At 47.2% G+C, this 16,822-nt stretch overlaps 1 protein-coding gene across 1 annotated transcript in view; it reads left to right on the top strand.

Moving 5' to 3' along the window:
* ddah1 (dimethylarginine dimethylaminohydrolase 1) overlaps positions 1-16,822 on the top strand; it is a 126,948-nt gene that overhangs the window by 29,813 nt on the left and 80,313 nt on the right. The gene's annotated exons all lie outside the window — the stretch shown is intronic.

The following is a 16,822-nucleotide window of genomic DNA, read 5'->3' as shown; positions in this document are numbered from 1 at the left end:
ACCCGGGTATGGCACGTTGGAACGCAGAGATACATAGTTGTGTTCCCCTGGAGAAGATTACCTACAACTTAAGAAATAAGTACGACAATTTTTACAAGTTTGACAACCCTATTTACAAAATTCAGCTGTAAATCTTTCGATGAGTTCTTCCCAGGCTTTGTTGATCCTCTCCATAGAAAATTATACAGAATATGAATTTGTGATCCGTGGAGTGGGCCGCTCTTTTCAACAATCCATTCGGCTTTCTTTACTATTTCTTTATCTTTCTTGCTTTTCTTTTTCTACATTGACATCTTTTTCTTTGGGGTCTTTTCTTGGGTGGGTGGGCGTTGGGGTGTAACCGTCACAGAGTAAATGCTGGATTTACTTGTACTCTTTAACTTTGTAATTGACTACATGCATGGTCTTAAAATTTAAATAAACTATTAAAAAAAATGTCAGGACAGGTACATAGATAGGAGGGGTATGGAGGGCTATGGACTGGGTGCGGGTCAGTGGGACCAGGCAGAAAAATAGTTCAGAATCCGGGCTAATCCCTCCTTGTAACGTTGAGGGGTGCCACGTTGTTGCAGCTATGACTTTCAGTCAGGCAGTTCCAAACTGAGGCAAAAGATCATCGACCCAAAACGTTATCTTTGTTTCTCTTCCCACAGAAGGGACCTGACCTGCTAAGTATTTCTCAGCTGCCAAGGTTTGCTTAAATTGTTCGATGACATTTATCGTTCGGCAGGAATGGCAGAAACGGCAGCAGTGAGGTCTGCAGAGCCGTCTCGGCCTTCAGACAGCACTGGCAGCCAGCTGCAAGAAACGTGGCCGGGGCTTAGATATGTTTGATTGTCGGCTGGTGTCCGTGTTTTAGGCAAAAGGCAGGAAATTGTGTTCCTCGTATTTGGCCAAAGGCGGAGGCTACGGGGTGATTAACCTAGGCTGCCGAAAAGAATTGGCAATATGCTCAAAAAGAAAACGATGGCTGGGAAGAGTAGGTGACAGGGGAAAATGCACAGAAATACTGGAGGAACTCAATGGCATCCATAGGAGGTCAGAACCAGAACTTAAAACCATATAACAATTACAGTACGGAAACAGGCCATCTCGAGCCCTCTTGTCTGTACTGATCTAAGTGATCTCCTCTGGTCCCACCTCCCTGCACTTTGTCCAGAACCCTCCAATCCCCTCTCATCCATGCACCAAGTCATGAAATTTGTTATTTTGCGGCAGCGTCGCAGGGCAAACATTTATATAAACCAACTTACAACAATAAATAAAAATAGTGCACAAAAAATCAGTGAGGCAGTGTCTGTGGTTCATTGATCATTCAGAAATCTGATGGCAGCAGGAAGAAGCCGTCCTTGTGCCGCTGGGTGCTCGTCTTCAGGCTCCTGTATCTTTTACCCGATGGTAGCAGAGTGAAGAGGGCCTGGCCTGGGTGGTGGGGTCTTTGAGGACAGAGGCCGGTTTCTCAAGACACCGCCTCGTGTCGACGTCCTCGATGGAGTGAAGTCTGATGCCTATGATGTCGCGGGCCGAGTCAACAACCCTCTGGAGTTTTTTCCTGTCCTGGGCATTGGTGCCTCCGTACCAGACAGTGATGTAACCAGCCAGAATACTCTCCACGATACCCCTGTAGAATTTTTTGGGATACACCTAATCTCCTAAAATACCTCGCAAAGTCTAGCCACTGGTGAGCCCTGCTACAAGGTATTTCACACTCTGGCCTGAGTCGTCGTTTATATTATCTTTAAACCCCATGGACGCTGTGAGGCCCTGCTGAGTTTCTCCAGCGTTTCTGTGTTTTTACTTCATTCACAGCATCTGCAGGTGTTGGTGTTTCACTCCAGTTTGTTACAGGGCAACTTACCCAAGGGATTGGAATCGCTTTGTGAGCTGGAATAGGTTTGATGGGCTGAATAGCCTCGTAAGTCATGAGGAATTGTAAGAATTCTGGGAGATCTTGCTCCCTTTGTATTTTCAGGATCGCTGCTTGGATGGTGGTGACCTTGTAAATAAATGAATGAGGTGTGAGGTGATGGGGAGGACATGGGGTTGGTATTAATGACCTCATTTTCGTTGGCTCTAGTGTCATTGTGTCAGTACTTCCTCAACACTTGCAGTGAGTCAGGCCTTCAGCCCAGTTCACGCAAAGATTCACAGAATTGGGCTGCTCTTGTCTGAGGCAGAGGGACTTGCCAAGGAATATCTTGCATATTTCTTGGCAGAGGCCATTTGGCCCATTGTTTGCTGGCTCACTTAGTAATCCCATTCCCCCCTAATTGTTCCCCAGAGCCTATTAGAACTCAGAACAGCATCAAAGGGTACAGGCTCTTCAGCCCAGGATGCTGCCCCAACCTAAGATAAACCTACTTCACATCAATCTAAGTAGAAATCACATGCTGGAGAAGCTCAGCAGGTCAAACAGGGTCCTAATAAGAAGCTTAATAGCTTGGATATGTCTGGGATTGTGTGATCTAGGAAGGTGAGTAGGCTCAGGTCTGGTCAGTCCTTGGAGGGGAGACCACCCATGAACACCAGGTGCTGTAGGTTTCTGGGAGGGGCGCTGGACAAAGGGTCAACTCTCTGTCTGCCTTACGGTAGACAAAAAGCTAAAGAATTTCATGTATGTTACATTCTAAATGTAGTATTATGTGAACAATAAGGGAACCTTTATGTAGCAAAGATATTTATCCACGTTGGAATATCCTGTGTCATTCCGCTACTTTATAAGTGCCTCCGAATCGCTGATGCCCATCCAGCGCAGCAGGACTTTCAGTCAGCCCGGCGGGGGTTCAGTGGCCATCGTCGCCACTCATAATCCATCACACAGCTGAAACCACTGTACCAGCGCCAGCGCAGGGGAACCAAGAAGGGGGCCGTTCTCCTAGTGCTGGTACAGTAGTGAGGGGGAGTGAAGAGAGAGATGGCAGTGAGACGAGCGGATCGGGGGGGGGAGAGACAGCAGCACGACTTGGGCAGGCGAGGGGGAGAGACGGCAGCACGTCTCGGAGGGGCGGGGGGGGGAGGGACGACCGTATGAATTGGGCGATCGAAGTGGGGAGAGAGATGGCAGTGTGGCTTGGCCAGGCAGGCTTAAAGGGTCCGAAATCAAAACGATTCCGAAATCCGGAAGATTCTGAACAACGGGTGTCTGGTCCCAATGATCCCGGATAAAAGGTTGGGCACCTGTACTGTGTGTAGTTTTGGTCACCTAACTCCAGGAATGGTATCAATAAGATTGAAATAATTCCGAGTTCCAGTTTATTGTCATCTGACTGGACAAGTCCAACCTGACGAAACGGCGTTCTCTGGTCCTCAGAGCAAAACACGCAGACACACAACTAGACAAACATTACAAATGTAGTTCATATATCCAGGTATTTAAAATAAATAAACATTGTTTCATGAATATGAGAGTCTCGGAGGGTCAGTTCCTTTGGTCGTTCAGCGTTCTCCCTGCCCATGGGAAGAAGCTGCTCCTCAGCCTGGTGGTGCTGGCTCGGATCCTCCTGCATCTCTTCCCCGACGGGTACAGCTGAAAGAGGCTGTGTGCAGGGTGGAAGAGGTCCTCAATGATTTTTCTCACCCTCTTCAGACAACAATGCCGGTAGATCATATCGATGAGTTGGGGTGGGGGGTGGGTGGGGGTGGGGGAGAGAGAGAGAGAGAGAGAGAGACCCCAGTGATTTGCAGTGGTTACAGCAGTTACTCCAGCACCAAAAAGGGAGGAGTCTCTTGTTCTGTCGTCTTCTATATGATCAAAAAAAACTGCTGAATGTAAAGAACTAAAACCATCAGGTTTACCAAGGGCCAGATAATGAAGGCACCATGCAGATATGTTTTAAAGAAGCTAGGAAGTGTTAACATCGTGCTGAATCCTACCACAGAAACAAGGGGCAGAGGACATTGAGGTAGCAGAAGCCCTGTAAACGTGCCGGCATCGGTGTAAGACTCGATGTAAATCCATCCAAGCCCACGTGCGAACCAGAGAGAAATGAAGGACTGCCGCCCTCAGGTAATTACAGAAACGTGGCTCCAGGACACCGCTCTGGATTTGGCCATCCCTCAAAGGCCTTCTCTCCTGTCACACTGACTTCTGATAAGACCTACGGAGGGGGTATATGCATCTCCATTAACAAAGTCGGGTGCCCAAATGTCTCTGCATTAAAGGCCCACTGCTCACCAGAGACAGAGTCCTAAATGGTGAAGGCCAGGGAATTCGCAGCCACTCTGATCACAGCAGTTTAGGTTCCTCCTTCTGTGAATAATGATGAAGAACTGAGAGAGCTTTCCATGGCTATTTCCGAAGTCCAGACAACTCGCCCTGATGGTCGTACAGTTGTTGCCGGTGACTTCAATCACATCAACTGAAAAACAGTTCTGCCGACATTCCTACAACACGTCAACTTTGCAACCAGAGGAGAGAACATCTTGAATTTGGTCTGCACCAATGACCCTGGAGCCAACCACGCTGACCCCACACCACCTCAGACCCCATATCCCTGCACACAGACCACTGGTAAAATGAATCAAACCAGTTCACAGGGAGATCAGGACCTGCCAGAAGAAGCTACAAGACTGGAATGGATTCAGGGAAGCGACCACCTACAGTCACCACATCAACATCAATGAGTTTATGAGCTCAGTGACCAGCTAAATAGGCAAGTGCATTGAGGATTTCATGCTGATCAGACGCGACACTGCCCGGTCAAAGTAGGCCCATCGAGTCTGCACCGCTATTCTAATCATGAGCTGATTCATACCAACACCCCCCCCACCCCCCCACTCAGCTCCACTCCCTGGCCTTCTCCCTGTAACCCCTGATGCCCTGACTAATCGAATACCTGTCCATCCCTGCCGCAAAGACACCCAACGACCTCACTTCAGCAGCTGCCCGTGGCAACAAGTTCCACAACTCGTGACCCTCTGGCAAAATAAATTTTTACACATCCCTGTTTTTAAATTGACCCCCCCTTTATCCTGAAATCATGATTTCTTGTCCTAGACTCACCAACCACGGGAAGCATCCTGGCCACATCTACTCTGTCCAGGCCTTTCAGCGTTTGAAATGTCTCTATAAATCCCCCCTCATCCTTCTGTTCTCCATCGAGTTCAGTCCAAGATCCGATAATCATTCCTCATATACTAACCCATTCATTCTTGGTATCAGGCCTTGTGAATCTTCTCTGAACCCTCTCCAACACCACCACATCCTTTCTCAAATACAGTAACAAAACTGTACACCGTATTCCAAGTGAGGCCTCACCAGTGCCCTATAGAGTCTCAACATTCTCATCCCTGCTCTTGATGTGGAGATTGATCCAGATTTCCGCAGAGACCCGGAGGTTCGTTCATTGCTCAGAGCTTGGGACGTTGTCTTCAGGGGGGAGACAAGGCGGTATTAAGATCAGCAAGGGCAGAACTCTCCCGTGCAATCAGGAAGGCAAAGTGTGGGTGCTCACAGAGAATCCACTACACCTCTGTGATACTGGCAACACGTGGCAGAGTATTCAAATCATGACTGTCTATGTCAACTCTGCAGGTCAACGGCCCCCTTGCGGTGAGCAGGAAGCCCTGCCACCATGAGTCTCTCGGCCCCTGTGGGGTGGGAAATAGGAGTTGTTATATCCTATGAAAGACTAAAAAAAAACTCTGCAGGTCAGCGACAGGTTGATCACAGTTCAATGTGGAAAACAATACAGGTATAACACCAAAAAACACCTATCTCCCCCCTGAGGAACAGGTACCCTACATAGCACTGAGGTGGTGAGGACCCTCTCTAGGGTGAACCCACACAAAGCAGCAGAATCAGATAGCATACCTGGTTGGGTGCTGAGGGACTGTGTGGCCCAGCAGATTGAGGTCCTAATGGACATCTTTAACATCTCACTGCATGATTCAAGGCAGCCACTGTCATTCCATTTCCCAAAAGAGCGACAGTAGCTGGTCTAGATTACTACCCATTTAGTGACACTGACCTTCATGAATATGAAGTACTTTGACTGACTGTAATGGAGCGCATCAAAGTGTACCTAGTATCAACAATGGACCTGTTCCAGTTTGTCTTTTGGCCAAACCATCAGGAAGGAGGTGCGCGAGCATCAAAATCAGGGCTGCTAGTCTGGGGAATAGATCCTCCCCACGGGCTGTGAGATTGATGAACAGAATCCTGTAACAGAATAAATTATTCCAAAATTTTTATAAATATTTATATTTTCCGTGGTTTGGAGATACACTGTTTTGTCTGCTTGTTGCTGGGACTCGAACGGAGTTCTAGGGAAGGGTTAAACCAGTTAGGACTTCATGGCCTGGAGCATCAGACAATGAGGGGAGATTTGATAGAGGTGTACGAGTTTGAGGGGCATGGAGAGAAATGCAGGCAGGCTTTTTCCCCTGAGGGTGAGTCAAGAGGACGTGGGTCAGGGGTGAAAGGCGAAATGTTTAAGGGGAATGAGGCTGTGGAGGTGGCGGATGTGGGTTCAGTTCTGACATTTAAGAGAAGATTGGATAGGTACGTGGGTGGGAGGGGCGTGGGGGTCGAGGGGATGAGGTGGAATAACTAGATGGGCTGAAGGGTCTGGTTCTGTGCTGTCACAGTCTGTGGTTGTAAGTAAGCTGGCATCTATTTTTGGTCAGCTCTGGTCACCTATGGCTTGCCCCCTCGGGGAGAAGAAAATCCACAAGTTTGTGGAACTCCGATGTGATCGGCGTGGATTAATTCCTGCATTGATGAAGCTTTGAAATGCTTCCAACATTTTGCTGATGTTTTTCATATTTTCATTTCATATGTATTGCTGGGAGCTCAACCAAGCTGTAATAGTTTGTTTCAAGTGTCCTTCAGAAGAATGTTCTTGGCCTCGACTGGGACTTGGAAATAAAGAGTCTCATTGGTTTCCTGATTTTGCCCGTTCTTATTTCCGAGCTCAGACAGTTACACTTTTCTCAATCCGTTCTTTTAATAGATGACAGATGCGCCTTCTCAGAGAAGGAATCAAGACAAAGTTTTCTGCTGCAGTAGTTTTCTTTCTGGGATGGGGGGGAGGAGATGCAAAGGTATTCGAGGGTAATTAGCAGAGAGACTGCATCGGCTGGCTGAACTTCCAGAGACCGGGTTTTACATCAGAGCTTGGATCAGAGTTGGTCAGAATATTCCCTGCAGAGTACAAGGGTGTCAGCGCAACTGGGTGCATGCTTAACGTGGGAGGGTAGAGTTTGGGATGGGGTTTGTGGGAGGGGCCTCGGGCGCTGAAGGGCTTCCTGATCGTGTCGGAGGTTCGGAGCTGGAGCTCTGTCCGCTGGCAGCGGCGTGGGGCGCTGGAGGCAAATCCACGGACACTCGGCGACTCTGAAAGGGCTCTCTTTTGCTTCTCTTTCTCCGACTGTTAGAGGCACATGGCGACACTTAGCATTATGGCAGACAAAAGTTAAAGTGCATCATGTTTGTTACATTTTTACATTTATTACGTGACCATAAAAGGAAGCTTGAGCCTTACAGAGTGATATCTGCGATTTGCTGGAAAGGAATCGGGTACAGTCCCTGCATTTTGGAGACATTTCAATAGACGGTTAAATAAGCTTGACAGAGAAGGATATGGTCGTAATGTTTTCAGTCTTTTTCCCAATATATGGGGAGAGCAAAACTGAAGGACATAAATGTGAGGTGAGAGCAGAAAGATTTAAAGGAGATCTGAGGGGGGCAACTGTTCCACACAGAGGGTGCAGGGATGTGGAACGAGCTGCCAGAGGAACTGGGTGAGATCTAACAGTCATTTTGACAGGTAAACAAGAAAACCTACGGACGCTGGGGTCGAGAGTGTTGGATAAACTCTGCAGAGCACATGGCATCTATAGGAATTAAAGTCAGAAGTAAAACATGAGAGTCTGCAGACTCCGTGGTTGATGTAAAAAAAAAACCCTCAAAGTTGGAGAAACTCAGCAGGTCACACAGTGTCCTTTATGTTGCAAAGATAACCATAAATATCCAACATTTCAGGCCTAAGGTGTTCATCGAGGTATGGGCAAACGTTGGCAGGTGTCCGAACAAAATGGTGGGGGGGGGGCACTGTAGGCTAATAGAATGAAAAGCAGAAGAGAGTCCCTTCACAGTAAATGGAGTGCCTGTGGATTCACTTCCAGCTCTCCCTCAGCACACTTACCGGGTGTAGGGTCACGATGAAAAAGAAGATCAATCAGCACTAAGAAAGGGCAGCGTGAGAGCACTATTGTGGGGTTCATTCAGGAGCCCAACGGCTGCAGGGAAGAAACTGTCTTTAAGCCTGTTGGTGCGCACTTTCACCCTCTTAAGCCCTCTCCCTGAAGGGAGGTGGGAGAAGCGCCGCAAGTTGAAGATAATTTATCACCCTTCTTGCCCATTATTTTGTAAGTTATTTTTTGGTACATATTAAACATTATTTCATGTTAGAAAAGCCTGCCGTTGTTTAACAAGATTCTGCTGATGCAACTGGGCTGCTTAAGCCCATTGTTCTGTTAACCGAAAAAAACCCTATAACTGAGAAACGTTCAGTCCCAAGCTTTTTGGATAAAGGGAAATGTACTGTACATCTTTGGAAAGTGGGAGGATCCCGAAACCCCCGGGGGAAATACCATGCAGATACAAGGAAAACGTACAAACTCCTTATAGACAGCGCAGGATTGGAACCCCGGTCCTAATCGCTGGCGCTGTAACAGCGTTGCGCCAACCGCCACATTAATCGTGCCATGCCACCCATTGGAACGGTATTTAGCTGTACACGAGTGGGTGTACCACCCAGTTTACCTATCTCGGCTGCATCATTTCATCGGATGCAAGGATCGACAACGAGATAGACAACAGACTCGCCAAGGCAAATAGCGCCTTTGGAAGACTACACAAAAGAGTCTGGAAAAACAACCAACTGAAAAACCTCACAAAGATAAGTGTATACAGAGCCGTTGTCATACCCACACTCCTGTTCGGCTCCGAATCATGGGTCCTTTACCAGCATCACCTATGGCTCCTAGAACGCTTCCACCAGCGTTGTCTCCGCTCCATCCTCAGCATTCATTGGAGCGACTTCATCTCCAACATCAAAGTACTCGAGATGGCAGAGGCCAACAGCATCGAATCCACGCTGCTGAAGATCCAACTGCGCTGGGTAGGTCACGTCTCCAGAATGGAGGACCATCGCCTTCCCAAGATCGTGTTCTATGGCGAGCTCTCCACTGGCCACCGAGACAGAGGTGCACCAAAGAAGAGGTACAAGGAATGCCTAAAGAAAGCTCTTGGTGCCTGCCACATTGACCACTGCCAGTGGGCTGATATCGTCTCAAACCGTGCATCTTGGCGTCTCACAGTTCGGTGGGCAGCAACCTCCTTTGAAGAAGACTGCAGAGCCCACCTCACTGTCAAAAGACAAAGGAGGAAAAACCCAACACCCAACCCCAACCCACCAATTTTCCCTTGCAACCGCTGCAACTGTGTCTGCCTGTCCCGCATCGGACTTGTCAGCCACAAACGAGCCTGCAGCTGATGTGGACATTACCCCTCCATAATCTTCGTCCACGAAGCCAAGCCAAAGTGGGTGTAGAGGGAGTATAGTAGTGGACTGAGTACAGATCCTTGAGGAGTGCCCGTGATGAGAGTGGATCATGGAGAGATGCCCATCTCCACTGCAGCCTGTTCGACAGGGTGTCAAGGTTCATCATGGAACACGAGTAACATTATGGTCGTTACTTCAGGGTTGAAAATCCTGTCTAGTCGTCTTGTGTCAAGACTAGTGCTGGACCACAGAAAATGCTCCCCCGCCCCACAATCATCGTTCAGAGTGGGAGACATGGTTATCGCGATGCTATTACAGTGTCAGTGACTCCGGTTCGAATCCGGCACTGTCTATAAGGAGTTTATACGTTCTGCCCTTGTCTGAATGGTTTCCTCCGGGTACTCTGATCTCCTCCCACCTTTCAAAGAACGTACAGGGGTTGTAGGTCAATTGGGTGTAATTGGGTAGCACGGGGATAGAGGCCGGAAGGGCCTGTTATTGTGATGAATGCCTATATTTAAAATTTTTACTTTGAAACTGTTCTCCTTTAAGTATCGACATTTGCTGGGTTACCTGAAGGTTCCCAAACGTAACATTTCTGAAAGTCAGAAATGCTGTCGGTGAAGATTACAGGGGTAGGTTTATTAGCTGGTGATGAATTCAGATCTCAGTTGATTTTAGATCTTGGTTTGTATCAGTGAATTCAGATTCATATTTCAGATTTAGATTTGTCAGAATACATACATCACATACAACCCTGAAAATCACTTTCCCGTGGGCCAGACAGAATTACCAAAAAAAAACTGTACGGTGTACACATGTAAACAAATAAGGAATGTGAACAAACTGCAACACAGAGAATGAAGAAAATCAATAAAGTCCACAAGTCAGTCCTTAAATGAGTCCCTGATTGGGTTTGTGGTTGAGGAGTCTGATGGTGGAGGGGGAGCAGCTGTTCCTGAACCTGGCGGGGCGAGTCCTGTGGCACCGAGACCTCTTTCCTGATGGCAGCAGCGAGAACAGAGTGTGCTGGGTGATGTGGATACTTGACGATCGCTGCTGCTCTCTGACAGCAGCGTTCCCTGTCGATGTTCTCGATGGTGGGGAGGGTTTTGCCTGTGATGTCCTGGGCTCATGTCCGCGACCTTTTGCAGGGCTTTATGCTCAGGGGTTTTGGTGTCCCTTGCTAGGTTTGCTTTGTTCGAGAATGAGTGAGTCAGACACCAGACTGAGTTGAAATCAAGGTTCTTTATTACCGGATTGTAACACTTGCAACTAACAGTGTTAGTTGGAGAAGGTGCATTCTCCCGATATCAGCAAGTGGTGTTTTTTTTATACCTCAGGACACGCACTTAGTAAATTATCATACCATTACATTGTCCAATGAATAAGCTGTTGCTACCCTTCTCTGTTAGTCTACTGCACATCATCTTGTTATTGCCACACTTATCTTGAGCGTACAAGGTCACACCTGCATCCTGTTACTCCTTAGTACTGGGGACTCCTTCTCCGGTCCCAACTCATGATGTTTTTACCTTACATCCTATAGCAACCGCACTTTCCACCACACCTCTGTAAAAATTTGCCAGGGTTTCTGGTGTCATATCAAATCTCCACAAACTCCTGAGGAAGTCGAGGCGCTGACGTGCTTTCTTCATGATGCCATAAGTGTGTTGGCTCCAAGAAAGATCCTCCAAGATAGTGACTCCCGAGAACTTAAATTTGCTAACCCACTCCACCATAGATGTTTTCGCATTGATGTGTTGTTGCAGGTTCAAAACCTGCTGGAGCAGGGAGCTTGAACCTGTCTTCCCACAAATTCCAGTAGAACAGCTGTACTGGATGCCCGTATTTGTCTGTGGGAAGTGCGGTTTATTGGGCTGTGTCTGGAGCTGGAGATTGAATTGTTTGGATGAATGCCGCTACTAACTCTGAAGTTTGCTCTCACACACACACACACACACACACACACACACACACACACACACACACACACACACACACACACACACACACACACACACACACACACGGTAAATAAATTATACTTGGAATGCCTTTGATTTGATTGAAATATGCAGTTTCGCCTTAGGAAGCTGACTTGAACCATTGGGTAAACATTAGAGGCTGGAAAACTGGGGCAGTACACAGTGCTGGAAGAGCCCTGTGGGTTAGGGAACATCCGTGGAAGGCTGTCAACAGTCAACGTATCGGGCTGTTGTCCTGATGAAGGGCTACAGCCTTGATCACACAGTGTGGAAACAGCCCCTTCGGCACAACGGTCCCCTGCTGACCAAAATGTCCTTCCCACCTGTCCATGTCACTCTGAACCTATCCTCTCATGTATTGACCCGAATGTTTCTGAAACGTTGCAAGCCCCTCCTCCAGCAGCCAGTTCCATACACCCACTACCCTCTGTGCAAAAAAGGTTACCCCTCAGCTTCCTGTTAAATCCTTCTCCAACCCCCCAACCCCCTAATCACCTTAAATCCATGATCTCTGGTTACTGATTTCCTACTCTGGGCAAAAGACTCTGCCTTCACCCGATCTATTCCTCTCGCATCTCCTTGAGATTACCCCCTCATCTCCCTGTGTTGCAAAGAGTAAAGCCCCAGCCTGTTCAAACTCTCCCCTACAGCTCAGGCTCCCAGAGTTCTGGAAGCATCCTCCTAAATCTTCTCTGCACCCTCTCCAGCTTGACAATGTCTTTCCTTGAGCATGTTGACCAAATAGGGCCTCACCTATATCTTACACAACTGCAACATGACCTCCCAACATCTGTGTCAAAACTCTGATGAAGGCCTATATGTTGAAAGCTTTTTTAACCACCCTATGAAACCACTTTCAAGGTACTATGTATCTGTACTCTTTGATCCCTTTAATCTACAACATTTTCCAGACCCCCTACCCTCAGTTCTGGTCACCTCATTACAGGAAGCATGTGGAGTGCAGAGGAAATTTATCAGGATGTTGCCTGGATTGGGAAACAAGTCTTATGAGGCGAGGTTGGCAGAGCTGGGACTTTTCTCTTTGGAGAGTAGAAAGATGAGAGGAGACTTGATGGAGGTCTACAAGATTATGAGAGGCGTAGATAGGGTGAACAGTCTGTTTCCCAGGGCAGGATCAGCAAATACCAGAGGACGTGGGTACAAAGTGAAGGGAGGGAAGTTCAGGGGAGACATCAGGGGTGTTTATTTTACACAGAGAGTTGTGGGTTCCTGGAATGCTCTGCTGGAGATGGAGATGGAGGCTCAAACATTAGGGGCATCTAAAAGACTCTTAGACAAACACATGGATGGAGGAAAAATAGAGGGTTACAGAGCAGGGAGGGTTTAGTATTTTTCTAAGGAATATATGGGTCAGCACTACATCAAAGGCCAAAGGGCCTGTCCTGTGTGGTAGTGTTCTGTGTGCGATATTCACTGTGCAGGCCATACCCATGTTAGACCTCAAGATACAACACCTCGCCTTTTAAACCTCTGCCCATCTGCCTGACCATTCCAGATCCTGCTGCACTCTGTAGGTGATTTCAAGCTGCCGTGTAAAATGGGGTTAACTGGGGAATTTGCCCGGTTAGCAGCCCCCTCACAAGGCAGCTTGAAAGGATCTGTTCTGGTCAGCGGACTCCTAAATCAACCGGGGTCCCTGCCCTACCAAGGAGGTGGTCAGGGAACCCAGATAAACTTACCTAGGTCTTGTCCAACAAAAATGGCCGACCCGATTATTCCGGTGACGTCAACGCTTGCGAGTGTGCGTCAAAGGGCAGCATGTTGGCGCCGAGTTCAAATGTAGAGGATGAACCCAGCAATGCAGATCAGAAAAGGGGATATTATAATGCGGCCTAAACGTGCTTCCCAGGAAGAGTAAGGTTAAAATCTTTTACTTCATTTCATCCGGGAAATGCATGACCCGTCACTCACCGCATCATTGCGGGGACAGGACCCCCTTTAAATCGCTGGGTTGGCGATTTAATGGGACAACCCCCCCCCCCTGCAGGTTAAAAGGTGCTGGGGGCACCTTCGCCCCATTAAACACACCTGAGTCCCAGGAGGGTCACCCAGGTGCGGCAGTTTAAAAACGGCTAGTAACAACTGTCTTCTCTCGCTATCCACCAACTTGCGTTTCCTGCACTGGAAATTTTCATCTAAATCATTGCTGATAAACAGTAATGGGCCCAGCACAGAACCCTGTGGCACACGACTAGTCACAGGCCTCTAGTCTGTAAGACAATTGCACCATCACCCTCTGCTGTTTTCCATCAAGCCAATTGCCTATCTCTTCTATGATCTCAACTTGGATCCCAGAGCAGCCTACCAAGTGGGTCTATCAAATACCTTGCAGAAATCCACATTTCTTTTTACAGCTCTGCCCTGATAAGGGATTGTGAGACATGGCCTCCATTTACAAAGCCCCTCATCCACCTTTGTCCATCCAAGGGCAAGTGTAAATCTGCTCCCTCAGAATGCTCTCTCACAACATACTTGGCTCAGTCTCCAGCCTTTTCCTCACATCCCTTCTTGAACAGAAGCACCGCATTTGCCTGCCTCCTGTCCTCCGGCACCTCACCTGTACTGAAGGACAACCCAGCCAGAGCATGTGGAATTACTTCCCACAGTTCTCCTCAGATATAAATCACAACTTATTGTCATGAGCAGGTCATGAAATTCATTGTTTTGTGGCAGCGTCACAGGGAAAACATTCATATAAACCCCCTTACAACAATAAATAAAAATAGTGTACGAAAAGTCAAAGTGAGGCAGTATCTTTGGTTCATTGATCATTCAGGAATCTGATGGCAGCGGGAAGAAGCTGTCCTTGAGCCACTGGGTGCTCGTCTGTATCTTTTTCCCGATGGTAGCAGAGTGAAAAGAGCATGACCTGGATGGTGGGGGTCTTGAGGATAGAGGCTGCTTTTTCAGGACACCGTCTCATGTAGATGTCCTCGATGGAGTGAAGTCTGCTGCCTGTGATATCGCAGGCTGAGTTAACAACCCTCTGGAGATTTTTCTTGTTCTGAGAGTTGACACCTCTGTCCCAGGCAATGATGCAACTAGCCAGAATACTCTCCATGGTATACAGGTAGAAGTTTTCATGAGTCCTGTTGAGGAATCTCCTCAAACACCTCACAAAGTATAGCCACTAGTGAGCCTTCTTTGTGATTGCATCAACATGGAGGTTCCAGGACAGATCCTCAGAGATGTTGACACTCATGAATTTGAAGTTCTTGACCCTCTCCACGACTGAGCCCTCCACGATGACTGCTTCGTGTTCTCCTGAATTCCACAATCATCTTAGTTTTGCGAGCATTAAGTGCAAGACTGTTGGTGTGACACCACTCAATGAGCTGATCTATCTCCCTCCTGTACCCTTCCTCATTGCCGTCTGTGATTCTGCTGACGACCGTGGTGTCATCGGTAAACTTGTAGATAGCACTGGACTTGTGTCTGGCCACATAGATATGGATATTAAATGGGTAGAGCAGTCCCATCTGATCTGATCAGGCTGGGAGATTTGTCTACTTTCATACACATCAGGTCCTTCAGCACCACCTCAGATGTAATACTGACAATCTATTGATTTCCATGGATCCTTCCTGATCCGAGTTCCTCCATCATTTTGTGTGTTGAAACATTCATTGTACTTATTAGATGAATTTTCAAATCAGACTGATTTGGTGCTGGGACCATTGTTGTTTGTCATCTATATCAATGATGTGCATGATAATGTGGTCAATTGGATCAGCAAGTTTGCAGATGAGACTAAAATTGGAGGTGGTGTTGTCAGTGAAGGTTTTCAAAATTTGCTGAGAGATCTGGACCAGCAGGAAAAATGGTAGATGGAGTTTAATGCAGACAAGTGTGTTGCATTTTGGAAGGTCAAACCAAGAAAGGACAAACCAAGAAAGGACAAACCAAGAAAGGACAAACCAAGAAAGGACAAACCAAGAAAGGACAAACCAAGACAGGACAAACCAAGACAGGACAAACCAAGACAGGACAAACCAAGACAGGACAAACCAAGACAGGACAAACCAAGAAAGGACAAACCAAGAAAGGACAAACCAAGAAAGGACAAACCAAGAAAGGATAAACCAAGAAAGGACAAACCAAGAAAGGACAAACCAAGAAAGGACAAACCAAGAAAGGACAAACCAAGAAAGGACAAACAGGGTAAATGGTCGGGCACTGAGGAGTGCAGTAGAACAGAAAGATCTAGGAATACAGATACATAATTCCCTGAAAGTGGCGTCACAGGTGGACAGGGTGGTAAAGAGAACTTTTGGCATCTTAGCCTCATAAATCATTGAGTACGAGAGTTGGGATGTTATAGTAAAGTTGTGTAAGACATTGTGAGGCCAGATTTGAAGTATTGTGTGCAGTTTTCGTCTTCGAACTACAGGAAAAATATCAATAAGATAGAAAGAGGGCAGAGAAGATTTACTAGGATGTTGCCTGGACTTCTGGAACTGAGTTACAGGGAAAGGTTAAAGAGGTTAGGACTTTATTCCCTGGAGTGTAGAAGAATGAGGGGAGATTTGATCGGTATTTAAAATAATGAGGGGGACAGACAGAGTAAATGTAGGTCGGCTTTTTCCACTGAGGGTGGGCAAGATACATTCAGAGGACGTGGGTGAAAGGGGAAAGGTTTAGGGGCAATGTGAGGGGGAACTTCTTTACACAGAAAGCGGTGGGGGTGTGGAACGAGCTGCCAGCTGAAGTCGTGAATGTGGGCTCAATTTTAGCATATAAGAAGAATTTGGACAGGTACATAGATGGGAGAGGGATTGAGAGCTTTGGACTGGGTGCAGGTCAGTGGGACTAGGCAGCAAAAAAAAATTGTCTGGCACAGACTGAAGGTGAAGGTGTTGGTGACAGTGGACACCTCGGTGAGTATGATTACAGGAAGCAGATAGGGTGGATAGCCAGTACCTTTTTCCTCGGGCAACAGAAGCCAAAGCCAGAAGATGTCTGTTTAAGGTACGTGGAAGAATGTTTAGGCGAGATATCAGAGGTAATTTTTTTTTTTACACAGAGTAGTGGGTGCCTGGAATTTATTGCCGTGGGTTGTGGTGGAGGCTGGTACAATAGGGACATTTAAAAGACTCTTTGTTTGGCCATTGAATGTAAGAAAAAATAGATGTGTGTTAGAATGTTGAATTAAGGATCAGACAGAGTGTGAAGGGATTAAAACGGTTAAAATTCAAAATAAATTTAATTTAGACATACAGCACATTGTGGCCCTTTCGGTCCACGAGCCCGTGCTGTCCAATTACACCCAATTAACCTACACTTCTGGTACGTTTCAAACAGTGG

This window comes from Narcine bancroftii, chromosome 5 (genome assembly GCF_036971445.1).
Source record: "Narcine bancroftii isolate sNarBan1 chromosome 5, sNarBan1.hap1, whole genome shotgun sequence".
NCBI lineage: Eukaryota > Metazoa > Chordata > Chondrichthyes > Torpediniformes > Narcinidae > Narcine > Narcine bancroftii.
Note: the sequence above shows the minus strand (reverse complement) of the source record. Positions and strands in the feature narration are given on the sequence as shown.